The following is a 12841-nucleotide window of genomic DNA, read 5'->3' on the forward strand; positions in this document are numbered from 1 at the left end:
CCATAGATAGTACACTACAGTATCAACATGCTTCCATAGAACTAGAATCCATAGATAGTACAGTACCAACATGCTTCCATAGAACTAGAATCCATAGATACTACAGTACCAACATGCTTCCATAGAACTAGAATCCATAGATAGTACACTACAGTATCAACATGCTTCCATAGAACTAGAATCCATAGATAGTACAGTATCAACATGCTTCCATAGAACTAGAATCCATAGATAGTAAACTACAGTATCAACATGCTTCCATAGAACTAGAATCCATAGATAGTACACTACAGTATCAACATGCTTCCATAGAACTAGAATCCATAGATAGTACAGTACCAACATGCTTCCATAGAACTAGAATCCATAGATAGTACAGTACCAACATGCTTCCATAGAACTAGAATCCATAGATAGTACAGTATCAACATGCTTCCATAGAACTAGAATCCATAGATAGTACACTACAGTATCAACATGCTTCCATAGAACTAGAATCCATAGATAGTACACTACAGTATCAACATGCTTCCATAGAACTAGAATCCATAGATAGTACAGTATCAACATGCTTCCATAGAACTAGAATCCATAGATAGTAAACTACAGTACCAACATGCTTCCATAGAACTAGAATCCATAGATAGTACACTACAGTATCAACATGCTTCCATAGAACTAGAATCCATAGATAGTACACTACAGTATCAACATGCTTCCATAGAACTAGAATCCATAGATAGTACACTACAGTATCAACATGCTTCCATAGAACTAGAATCCATAGATAGTACAGTATCAACATGCTTCCATAGAACTAGAATCCATAGATAGTACAGTATCAACATGCTTCCATAGAACTAGAATCCATAGATAGTACAGTATCAACATGCTTCCATAGAACTAGAATCCATAGATAGTACAGTACCAACATGCTTCCATAGAACTAGAATCCATAGATAGTACAGTATCAACATGCTTCCATAGAACTAGAATCCATAGATAGTACAGTATCAACATGCTTCCATAGAACTAGAATCCATAGATAGTACACTACAGTACCAACATGCTTCCATAGAACTAGAATCCATAGATACTACAGTATCAACATGCTTCCATAGAACTAGAATCCATAGATAGTACAGTATCAACATGCTTCCATAGAACTAGAATCCATAGATAGTACAGTATCAACATGCTTCCATAGAACTAGAATCCATAGATAGTACAGTATCAACATGCTTCCATAGAACTAGAATCCATAGATAGTACACTACAGTACCAACATGCTTCCATAGAACTAGAATCCATAGATACTACAGTACCAACATGCTTCCATAGAACTAGAATCCATAGATAGTACACTACAGTATCAACATGCTTCCATAGAACTAGAATCCATAGATAGTACAGTATCAACATGCTTCCATAGAACTAGAATCCATAGATAGTAAACTACAGTATCAACATGCTTCCATAGAACTAGAATCCATAGATAGTACACTACAGTATCAACATGCTTCCATAGAACTAGAATCCATAGATAGTACAGTACCAACATGCTTCCATAGAACTAGAATCCATAGATAGTACAGTACCAACATGCTTCCATAGAACTAGAATCCATAGATAGTACAGTATCAACATGCTTCCATAGAACTAGAATCCATAGATAGTACACTACAGTATCAACATGCTTCCATAGAACTAGAATCCATAGATAGTACACTACAGTATCAACATGCTTCCATAGAACTAGAATCCATAGATAGTACAGTATCAACATGCTTCCATAGAACTAGAATCCATAGATAGTAAACTACAGTACCAACATGCTTCCATAGAACTAGAATCCATAGATAGTACACTACAGTATCAACATGCTTCCATAGAACTAGAATCCATAGATAGTACACTACAGTATCAACATGCTTCCATAGAACTAGAATCCATAGATAGTACACTACAGTATCAACATGCTTCCATAGAACTAGAATCCATAGATAGTACAGTATCAACATGCTTCCATAGAACTAGAATCCATAGATAGTACAGTACCAACATGCTTCCATAGAACTAGAATCCATAGATAGTACAGTATCAACATGCTTCCATAGAACTAGAATCCATAGATAGTACAGTACCAACATGCTTCCATAGAACTAGAATCCATAGATAGTACACTACAGTATCAACATGCTTCCATAGAACTAGAATCCATAGATAGTACAGTATCAACATGCTTCCATAGAACTAGAATCCATAGATAGTACAGTATCAACATGCTTCCATAGAACTAGAATCCATAGATAGTACACTACAGTACCAACATGCTTCCATAGAACTAGAATCCATAGATAGTAAACTACAGTATCAACATGCTTCCATAGAACTAGAATCCATAGATAGTACACTACAGTATCAACATGCTTCCATAGAACTAGAATCCATAGATAGTACACTACAGTACCAACATGCTTCCATAGAACTAGAATCCATAGATAGTACACTACAGTATAAACATGCTTCCGTAGAACTAGAATCCATAGATAGTAACAGGACCAACAACTCATATAGTTTCTATTCCTGTAGAATCAGCCAAAGGGCATTTTGATTTGACGTAATATTATTACTCAAGTTAAGTAATATACTTGGTTCTGCCCCTGGAACAAACATCACAATGTGCTTTCTGACCGCCTGGCAATAAACTAAACAAATAAACCTATCCCCACAGGACCCAGGGAAGGAGTTTTTAAGAGTATTTATTACGCCATAAACTAAATGTACTGCAGAACTCTGTCTCTCCAGCTGCTGTTTGGCCAGAGTTACACCCTGATGAGTGAGTGTTTAAAGACATCCATAAACGTCATGGTTTATGAATACAACGGGCAGGTTGGTTATGAAATAATGGTAGCCAGTGCATTACATCATTTATACAACAGGAATACAACAGGCAGGTTGGTTATGAAATAATGGTAGCCAGTGATTTACATCATAAATACAACAGGAATACAACAGGCAGGTTGGTTATGAAATATGAAATAATGGTAGGCACTGCCTTACATCATCATCACAGTCCTTAACCCAGTTTGGACTGATGTCGATTAAAAAAAAGGCTTCTAAATCCTAATAGTTCTCTGAAAAACCCATGTTTCTATGTCAGTGGTGCTCAACCTTTTTCATGTCAAGGACCCCCAGAATTATCTCTATTGGGCCACGGACCCCCATCTCAAAATGTGTTGTTCCAGGGACCCCCCAGAAGCAAATATTTTAGTTAAAAATGTTCACTCTGGAATATATATTCAAAGATTTGCACCACATTTCCACGACTTTTCAAAAATAGCAGACCTACAAGCTCGTAGTGCGCCACTCGGTGGCGCACTACGAGCTTGTAGATCTGCTATTTTTCAGTAGATAAAGCATAACATAATGCTTAAAACACCAACAGGGGTTCCTGCCCAGAATGGGTTAAGCACAGCAGTGGTTTTCAACTCTTTTCAGATCAAGGCCCATTATTTATTTATTGTGCATTTGAGGCATGGATGGACCATCTGATGCTGACCCAGAACTAAAGAATGAGTCCACAACGTTTCCATGCTGAGGCATGGATGGACCATCTGATGCTGACCCAGAACTAAAGAATGAGTCCACAACGTTTCCATGCTGAGGCATGGATGGACCATCTGATGCAGACCCAGAACTAAAGAATGAGTCCACAACGTTTCCATGCTGAGGCATGGATGGACCATCTGATGCTGACCCAGAACTAAAGAATGAGTCCACAACGTTTCCATGCTGAGGCATGGATGGACCATCTGATGCTGACCCAGAACTAAAGAATGAGTCCACAACGTTTCCATGCTGAGGCATGGATGGACCATCTGATGCTGACCCAGAACTAAAGAATGAGTCCACAACGTTTCCATGCTGAGGCATGGATGGACCATCTGATGCAGACCCAGAACTAAAGAATGAGTCCACAATGTTTCCATGCTGTGGCCTATTGATGTTGCTGCTATTAGGAGAGATAACAGGCAAACGTTGATGAAAATAACAATAACATTTTCTAATTGTGTGACTTATTGTAGAGTAATGCAGATGTTTTTAAATGTTTCTTTTTTGCGGCTTTCGCCTTTATTTTATATGTTTTTATGGAGGGACAGACAGTAGGCTGACAGGAAATGGGGGAGAGAGATGGGGGGGGTGACATGCAGTAAAGGCCGTCGGGATCGGGAGTCGAACCCGCGGCACACTGCCAGACTCGGGCTACCGGCCCAGGATGGACCGCTGAGCCACGGCCCAGGATGGACCGCTGAGCCACGGCCCAGGATGGACCGCTGAGCCACGGCCCAGGATGGACCTCTGAGCCACGGCCCAGGATGGACCTCTGAGCCACGGCCCAGGATGGACCTCTGAGCCACGTCCCAGGATGGACCTCTGAGCCAAGGCCCAGGATGGACCGCTGAGCCACGGCCCAGGATGGACCGCTGAGGCCCAGGATGGACCACTGAGCCAGGGCCCAGAATGGACCGCTGAGGCCCAGGATGGACCGCTGAGGCCCAGGATGGACCGCTGAGGCCCAGGATGGACCGCTGAGCCACGGCCCAGGATGGACCGCTGAGGCCCAGGATGGACCGCTGAGCCACGGCCCAGGATGGACCGCTGAGGCCCAGGATGGACCGCTGAGGCCCAGGATGGACCGCTAAGGCCCAGGATGGACCGCTGAGCCACGGCCCAGGCCAGTAATGCAGATGTTTAACAATAATTTAACTCTTGGGAGCGTAAATTTGGTTTCATTTACACTCTTTCAAAGAGTTAAAGATCTATAAGGGTCCATTTGGTTACCAACTCTCTGTCATTTAGCTGCATGGGGACCACCTGGAACCCCCTCAAGGACCACTGGTGGTCCATTTGGTTACTAACTCTATGGGGACCACCTGGAACCCCCTCAAGGACCGCTATATTCTAACTTTGTGTTTTTGGTCGATCTACAAGCTCTACATTTCAATAAATAACTACTGTTTGTTCATGAAGCATATCCTTGTTGTTTTGTGTCCTTTTCATTACCAACAGATGCCGAGTCTGTGAGCAGCAACCAATGGGATGACCCGATTCCCTCCACTCCTCCTCATTAGACTAAACAGGGGTTACACCGCCAACAGCCAATCAGGGTTAAGAGGGGCTTGTCCTCATTTGACAGGCCAATCAGGGTTAAGGGGCGTGGAGGAGGGGCTATGAGAGAGTGGCGTCATTGAGGGGTCAGAAAACTGAGCACTGGAGCGCTGTTCATGCTGGGCCTTGGCTCAGCGGTCCATCCTGGGTGGAGAGAGACAAGCTGGAGTTGGAAATACATTGTTTTCAACGAGGGCGGCGCAAATAAGAGCTATTTTAGGCATGTGTGCAACATGACAACTGTTTTAAAGTATTGTACAGTAACAACTAAAGTCTCTGTAATGTTTATGTTATACTAAAATATATATATCTAAAATAAAAGGGATTTAAGGGATATTTTACTTTCAAAAACACTTTCGGTCATATTATCGTCTACTCAGGTTTATGTGAACCCCAGACAGGTTTTAATTCTTATGTGAACCCCAGACAGGTTTTAATTCTTATGTGAACCCCAGACAGGTTTTAATTCTTATGTGAACCCCAGACAGGTTTTAATTCTTATGTGAACCCCAGACAGGTTTTAATTCTTATGTGAACCCCAGACAGGTTTTAATTCTTATGTGAACCCCAGACAGGTTTTAATTCTTATGTGAACCCCAGACAGGTTTTAATTCTTATGTGAACACCAGACAGGTTTTAATTCTTATGTGAACCCCAGACAGGTTTTAATTCTTATGTGAACCCCAGACAGGTTATAAGTTGCTCGATTCAGTAATTACATTTGATATAAATTGTGTTGCCCCGCCCCCTTCCTATACAAACCCATTGTAACTTCAAACTCCATTTTAACCAATGATAGATTCATCGATAGATTCATCATGATAGATTCATCGATAGATTCATCGATAGATTCATCATGATAGATTCATCATGATAGATTCATCGATAGATTCATCATGATAGATTCATCGATAGATTCATCGATAGATTCATCATGATAGATTCATCATGATAGATTCATCGATAGATTCATCATGATAGATTCATCGATAGATTCATCATGATAGATTCATCATGATAGATTCATCGAAAATACCTGTTTTTTTTCTTCTGGTGACTGATATTGTCCTTCTAATACGTGAGGGGGCCGTGTTTTTAATGGTGGGGCAGCTAAAAAATAATATCAAATATCTAAATATTTGATATTAGATAACTTAAAAACTGTAACTTAAAAACTGTAACTTAAAAACTGTCTGGGGTTTTCACATAAGACTCTCTTTAACCCATTTAGACCTGGGTCTTCTGAATCATGACAGTTTTCTGAAAACCCCATGTTTCTATAATAAGACTATTTCATGTCAAGGAGCCCCAGAATTTTCTGTATTTAGCCGCCGACCCCCATCTGAAAGTATGTAGTTCCAGGGGAACCACCCCAGAAGCAAGGATTTGAGTTAAAAACGTTGGCTCTGAAAGAATATATTATTCCAAGATTTGCGCCACATTGTCACGATTTTTGAGTGGTGCAAAGTTGCAAACCACTCCAACAACCAGCTTTGTCTGTGTATGTGGGGCCACGTACAGATGAGCACGGTTGCTATGGTTAGTGTGTGACGTCACTGCACCACTCAGTTCACACGGGTGTGATTTTTCAAAAATAGCAGACCTACTGTACAAGCTCATAGCGCGCCACTCGGTGGCGCGCTATGAGCTTGTAGATCTGCTATTTTTCAATAGCTAAATTATAACAATGTTTAAAACACCAAAAGGGGTTCCCGCCCAAAATGGGTTAAACGGGATGGTTGTTGAAGCATACTCATTAGTGGGTATATGCAGCGGTTCTCAACCACTGGTCCGGGGACCACCAGTGGTCCTTGAGGGGGTTCAAGGTGGTCCCCAGTTAAAATGATGGAGAGTTGGTAAATAAATGGATACGACACAAAACATCACAAAATAGCAGTTTATAAGAATCGTAGTCCCTTATTGGCCGAGGTTTTCCTCTGACGTGCATATGCAGATTTTCTCAGAGACAAAACAAACATTAAACTGTGTTCATTGTTAATGGCATTTAATGTTTGTTTTGGGGACAATGTTTTTAATGTTTGTCTAAATCAGTGTATAGGGCCCTCAAAGGCCCCTATACAGGGGGGGGGGGGGGGGGGCTCAAAGGCCCCTATACAGGGGGGGGCCCTCAAAGGCCCCTATACAGGGGGGGGGGGGCTCAAAGGCTCTTTTATAGGGGGGGGCCCTCAAAGGCCCCTATACGGGGGGGGGGCCTCAAAGGCCCCTATACAGGGGGGGGCCCTCAAAGGCCCCTATACAAGGGGGGGCCCTCAAAGGCCCCTATACAGGGGGGGGGGGGGGGCTCAAAGGCTCTTATATAGGGGGGGGCCCTCAAAGGCCCCTAAACAGGGGGGGGCCCTCAAAGGCCTCTATACAGGGGGGGGCCCTCAAAGGCCTCTATACAGGGGGGGCCCTCAAATACCATGGGGATATAATATCAATATTATATCCATATCATGATATTAGACTGGACATTGCACTATTGTGACATGGCTTAAGTGTTCTATAATTTTTTTTGAGTGGTGTAAACCACTCCTACAACTGGCTTTTGTGTGCAGAAAAAATGAGCATGGTTGCTATGTTCAAAATAATTTCTGACGTAATTAAATCACACCCGGGTGAACTGGATGACCGTAGCAACCGTGCTCATTTTTTCTGCACAAAAAAAGCCAGTTGTGAAATCACATCCGGGTGTGATTTCATTACGTCAGATCAGAGCTGATCAGGCTATATAATACCTTACCTTATATAATACCTCACATCGGACAAAAACTCCAGCTGAATCAACTTCATGGTCACAAATCATCACATCAGAAGACGACCCTACCAGAATCAGACCTAAAGGCCATTCAGTCTTTGAGACCCTTGAAGCCAAAGATCCTTACAACCTTACACCACTCAGTTCACACGGGTGTGATTTTTTAAATATAAATATCGGATCGGGAAACATCGGTATCGGCAGGTACTCAAAATAACGTGATCGGGGGACATCCCCTAACACAAACATGAATTTGATGACAGAGCTGTCAATCAATCATATGGGTGACAGAGCTGTCAATCAATCATATGACAGAGCTGTCAATCAATTATGATAGAGCTGTCAATCACATCCATCAATCATATGACAGAGCTGTCAATCATATCAATCAACCATATGACAGAGCTGTCAAACAAGTCTACAAAACTATGAAAAAGTTTAATCTGCAACCACTATACAATATGTGGGGGGGTCCCTGCTTCATCTCTCTCAGCTAAGGGGTCCCTGCTTCATCTCTCTCAGCTAAGGGGTCCCTGCTTCATCTCTCTCAGCTAAGGGGTCCCTGCTTCATCTCTCTCAGCTAAGGGGGTCCCTGCTTCATCTCTCTCAGCTAAGGGGGTCCCTGCTTCATCTCTCTCAGCTAAGGGGTCCCTGCTTCATCTCTCTCAGCTAAGGGGGTCCCTGCTTCATCTCTCTCTAAGGGGGTCCCTGCTTCATCTCTCTCTAAGGGGGTCCCTGCTTCATCTCTCTCAGCTAAGGGGGTCCCTGCTTCATCTCTCTCAGCTAAGGGGGTCCCTGCTTCATCTCTCTCTAAGGGGGTCCCTGCTTCATCTCTCTCAGCTAAGGGGGTCCCTGCTTCATCTCTCTCAGCTAAGGGGTCCCTGCTTCATCTCTCTCAGCTAAGGGGTCCCTGCTTCATCTCTCTCAGCTAAGGGGTCCCTGCTTCATCTCTCTCTCAGCTAAGGGGGTCCCTGCTTCATCTCTCTCAGCTAAGGGGGTCCCTGCTTCATCTCTCTCAGCTAAGGGGTCCCTGCTTCATCTCTCTCAGCTAAGGGGTCCCTGCTTCATCTCTCTCTCAGCTAAGGGGGTCCCTGCTTCATCGCTCTCTCAGCTAAGGGGTCCCTGCTTCATCTCTCTCAGCTAAGGGGTCCCTGCTTCATCTCTCTCAGCTAAGGGGGTCCCTGCTTCATCTGGTTTCTGAACCGCCCACAGCCCTCCTATGAGACACAGACTGGTTTCTGAACTGCCCACAGTCCTCCTATGAGACACAGACCGAGTAGGAAAATTAACATTAGTGAGGACCAATTATATGAAGATCGGTTTAAAAGTGGTGAAGTGGTCCTTTAAACATCGTTTGAACTTTGAAGATGGTGTAAGTGGAATAAAGTATATGTTCTAATCCACAATAAGAGTCTCTATAGTATAGTACAGCCACCTAATTTATTAATTATTCTAATTAGTTATTCTAACCCACAATAAGACATGGTGAACAACCAGAGCTATCAGTATCAGCCACCTCCTCATTTACAACCTGCTGGAATCATTTAGCTTATCAATTAATCACTTGCTACTAAAGCTTAGCCCTGATAACAAACACCACAAAGCACGGCTATAAAAGCTATACATTAAATCCTGTCACAGTAAATAATTTGATCCCACGAGATATATTTAATATTAATATATTTAACAGGCCACTCTTATCGTGACATCGATAATGTAATCTATTGTTATCACAACGATGCACAGACTGTAGCTACTGTAACTGTAGCCACTGGTTCTCAAACCTCTTCATGTCAAGGACCCCCAAATTGACACTAATTAGCTCACATTTGAAAAGACATTCCAGGGACCCCCATAAGAGAAGATATTAACATCTCTAGCAGTGACTCTCAACCAGTTACATTTCAAGGACCCCCAGTTTGACATCCAATAGACTATGGACCCGCATTTAATGGCATTTATATCTCTGAGGGAGACCTGAATTTATATTGTAAAAATCAATGTAAATTTAACTCAGAGGGTTTACAAATGGAACCAAATGGACCCGTTATAGAGTTACAGACCCATAAGGGTCCATTTGATTCCAAACTATCATTTAGCTGGGGACCCCCTGGAACTCCCTCAAGGACCCCTGACAGGCTGACTCCACTGCTGCAGCAAAAGTTTATATATATATATATACAGTCATGAGAATAAGAATAGGGAAGGTAACCAATGGATAACGTCAAGATAACAGGACAATATCTTGGGTTCTAGAGCTATGGCCCAGAGCTAGATAAGGTCCGTGCTCCAAAAGATAAATAAGAATAAGGCACAATATCACAGTCTGTCTTGTGCAAGTCAGAGACAACAGATATTACAGCAGATATCATGCAAGTGTAGCAATGTGTATTCATCATAAAGTGATGATAATGCCCTGTGTTAACCCTAAACTTTGGTGTTTAAACTTTAGCATTCCTACTTCATCTATAGTGTGAACTGTGAACTCTAAACAACTATCCTCTCTACTTAATTTGTGTAAATGTAACGCCCGGGATTCGAACTCAGGCCTCCCATGTGAAAGTCCAACATATTAACCCACTAGACCAAAGGGACATCCCTGTGGACCAGGGAGGATATTAGACTATGAGGCCATCATCAGAGTCTCTGAGACACTCCGATACATGAACTCTAAACAACTATCCTCTCTCTCTCTCTCTCTCTCTCTCATTTCAATGCAATTTAAATAAAGGTGAGGATGAAGTAAAACTAAAATGCACTAAACCACGGCGAGTTCTCTGGTTACCCTGTTGACAGTATAGTCCTGGTCCAGTGCTCTGACCAGGACTATGTTAGTAGCCCTGGTCCAGTGCTCTGACCAGGACTATGTTAGTAGCCCTGGTCCAGTGCTCTGACCAGGACTATGTTAGTAGTAGGGATGCCGCCGATTAATCGATTTTCCGATTAATCGTCGGAGTCTCCGATTATGACATTTTTAATAGCCAAAATATAGGCTAATAAGTAAGGCTGCATGATATATCGAACATGTACCTTCATCAGAGTGGAGAATATAAGTATAAATCAAGTTGAGCAAAGCCTCTCTCTCTCTAACAGACACAGTTAACGATCGCTTGTTAAGTGCCTGCCAGACAGACAATCAGATGAAATGAAGGCAGTTGTAGAGTAGAGTGTAGACTAGTGAACTGAACGTTTTCTGTTTATATCAAGTACTTTATACCAGCCCCTTATGAAACTACTTCTCCCCAAATCCAAATGGATTTCATTTTCCATCCTGAATGGCAGTAACTAGCATATAATGAGAACTGAGAAGATCTCCACAAAGGTTTACTCATCAAAACTGATTATAAAACTGTAACCATCAAAGCATGCACTCAACATATAATGGTTATGTGACCATGGCATGTGCATAATATAAAATCTTAAAAGTTTTATCTGATATTGATTAAAATGGGGGTTCAATTAATCGATTATTAATCGGCAGAGCTGTCGATTATTCGATTTGGCTGATGGTCACTTTCTGGCATCCCTAGTTAGTAGCCCTGGTCCAGTGCTCTGACCAGGACTATGTTAGTAGCCCTGGTCCAGTTGGTCCAGTGCTCTGACCAGAGCCCAATACGTTCCCTCAGTCCCTACGCTGGTTCATCTCGGAGCTACAGAATGAGCGTAGGGACTGAGGAACGTATTGGGGCTACAGAATGAGCGTAGGGACTGAGGAACGTTTTGGGGCTACAGAATGAGCGTAGGGACTGAGGGACCCTATGGGGCTTCAGAATGAGCGTAGGGACTGAGGAACGTTTTGGGGCTACAGAATGAGCGTAGGGACTGAGGAACGTGTTGGGGCTACAGAATGAGCGTAGGGACTGAGGGACCCTATGGGGCTACAGAATGAGCTCAGGGACTGAGGAACGTGTTGGGGCTACAGAATGAGCTCAGGGACTGAGGAACGTTTTGGGGCTACAGAATGAGCATAGGGACTGAGGGACCCTATGGGGCTACAGAATGAGCGTAGGGACTGAGGAACGTATTGGGGCTACAGAATGAGCATAGGGACTGAGGGACCCTATGGGGCTACAGAATGAGCGTAGGGACTGAGGAACGTATTGGGGCTACAGAATGAGTGTAGGGACTGAGGGACCCTATGGGGCTACAGAATGAGCTCAGGGACTGAGGAACGTTTTGGGGCTACAGAATGAGCGTAGGGACTGAGGAACGTTTTGGGGCTAACATGTCTCTGCGTTTAAAAGGTTTTATAGTGATGCTGCTGGATCAGGATGGATATTATAATTAGCTCTGAGCGTCATTTGAACCATAGATAGATATATTACAGCATAACAGAAGCCGGTGTTTAACTGCAAAGTAAACAACAACTTGTGATGCAAAATAAACCGAGAATAACCCAAAACAAAGTGAAATAAACTGTCTTCCCTCACTGTGGTGTTTCCCTCCTTCCTTCTAAATATCATAAATAAACCACAGTGTAAATCATCACGGAGCTGAACGTGAATCCCCCCCACCGCCCACCCCTTTTTTTCCCCTCACTGTATATGTTTCTTTTCCCCTTTTACCTCCTTTATGATGAATTCCTGTTCTGTCTATAGAAGTGTCTATTTGTACGTCTCTAAATGTTTTGATGATTTGAACATGGTGGACCCTATTGGAAACAAGTGTAATGCTTAATTGGGTCGTCCACTCACAGTTAACAGCCTTTGTATTGAGTTTGTGCTTGAAATGTACTGTAATTCTGCAAACTGTTAATAAATTCTTCAATCAATCAAAAACATGTGAAAAAAGATTGACGTGACTTGTTCTTCAGACATAGTTTAGTTTAGCGTCACTTATTTACCCCAAAAGGTATGAATCCATAAAACAATGCAGCTAAACATCAACTGTGTGTGTGTGTGTGTGTGTGTG

The 12841-nt window shown here is 42.7% G+C and overlaps 1 protein-coding gene across 3 annotated transcripts in view; it reads right to left on the reverse strand.

The window, feature by feature from the left end:
• suox (sulfite oxidase) overlaps positions 1-12841 on the reverse strand; it is a 147008-nt gene that overhangs the window by 35290 nt on the left and 98877 nt on the right. The window lies entirely within an intron of this gene.

Source organism: Electrona antarctica, assembly GCF_951216825.1.
Source record: "Electrona antarctica genome assembly, contig: scaffold_205, whole genome shotgun sequence".
In the NCBI taxonomy this organism is placed as follows: Eukaryota; Metazoa; Chordata; class Actinopteri; order Myctophiformes; family Myctophidae; genus Electrona; species Electrona antarctica.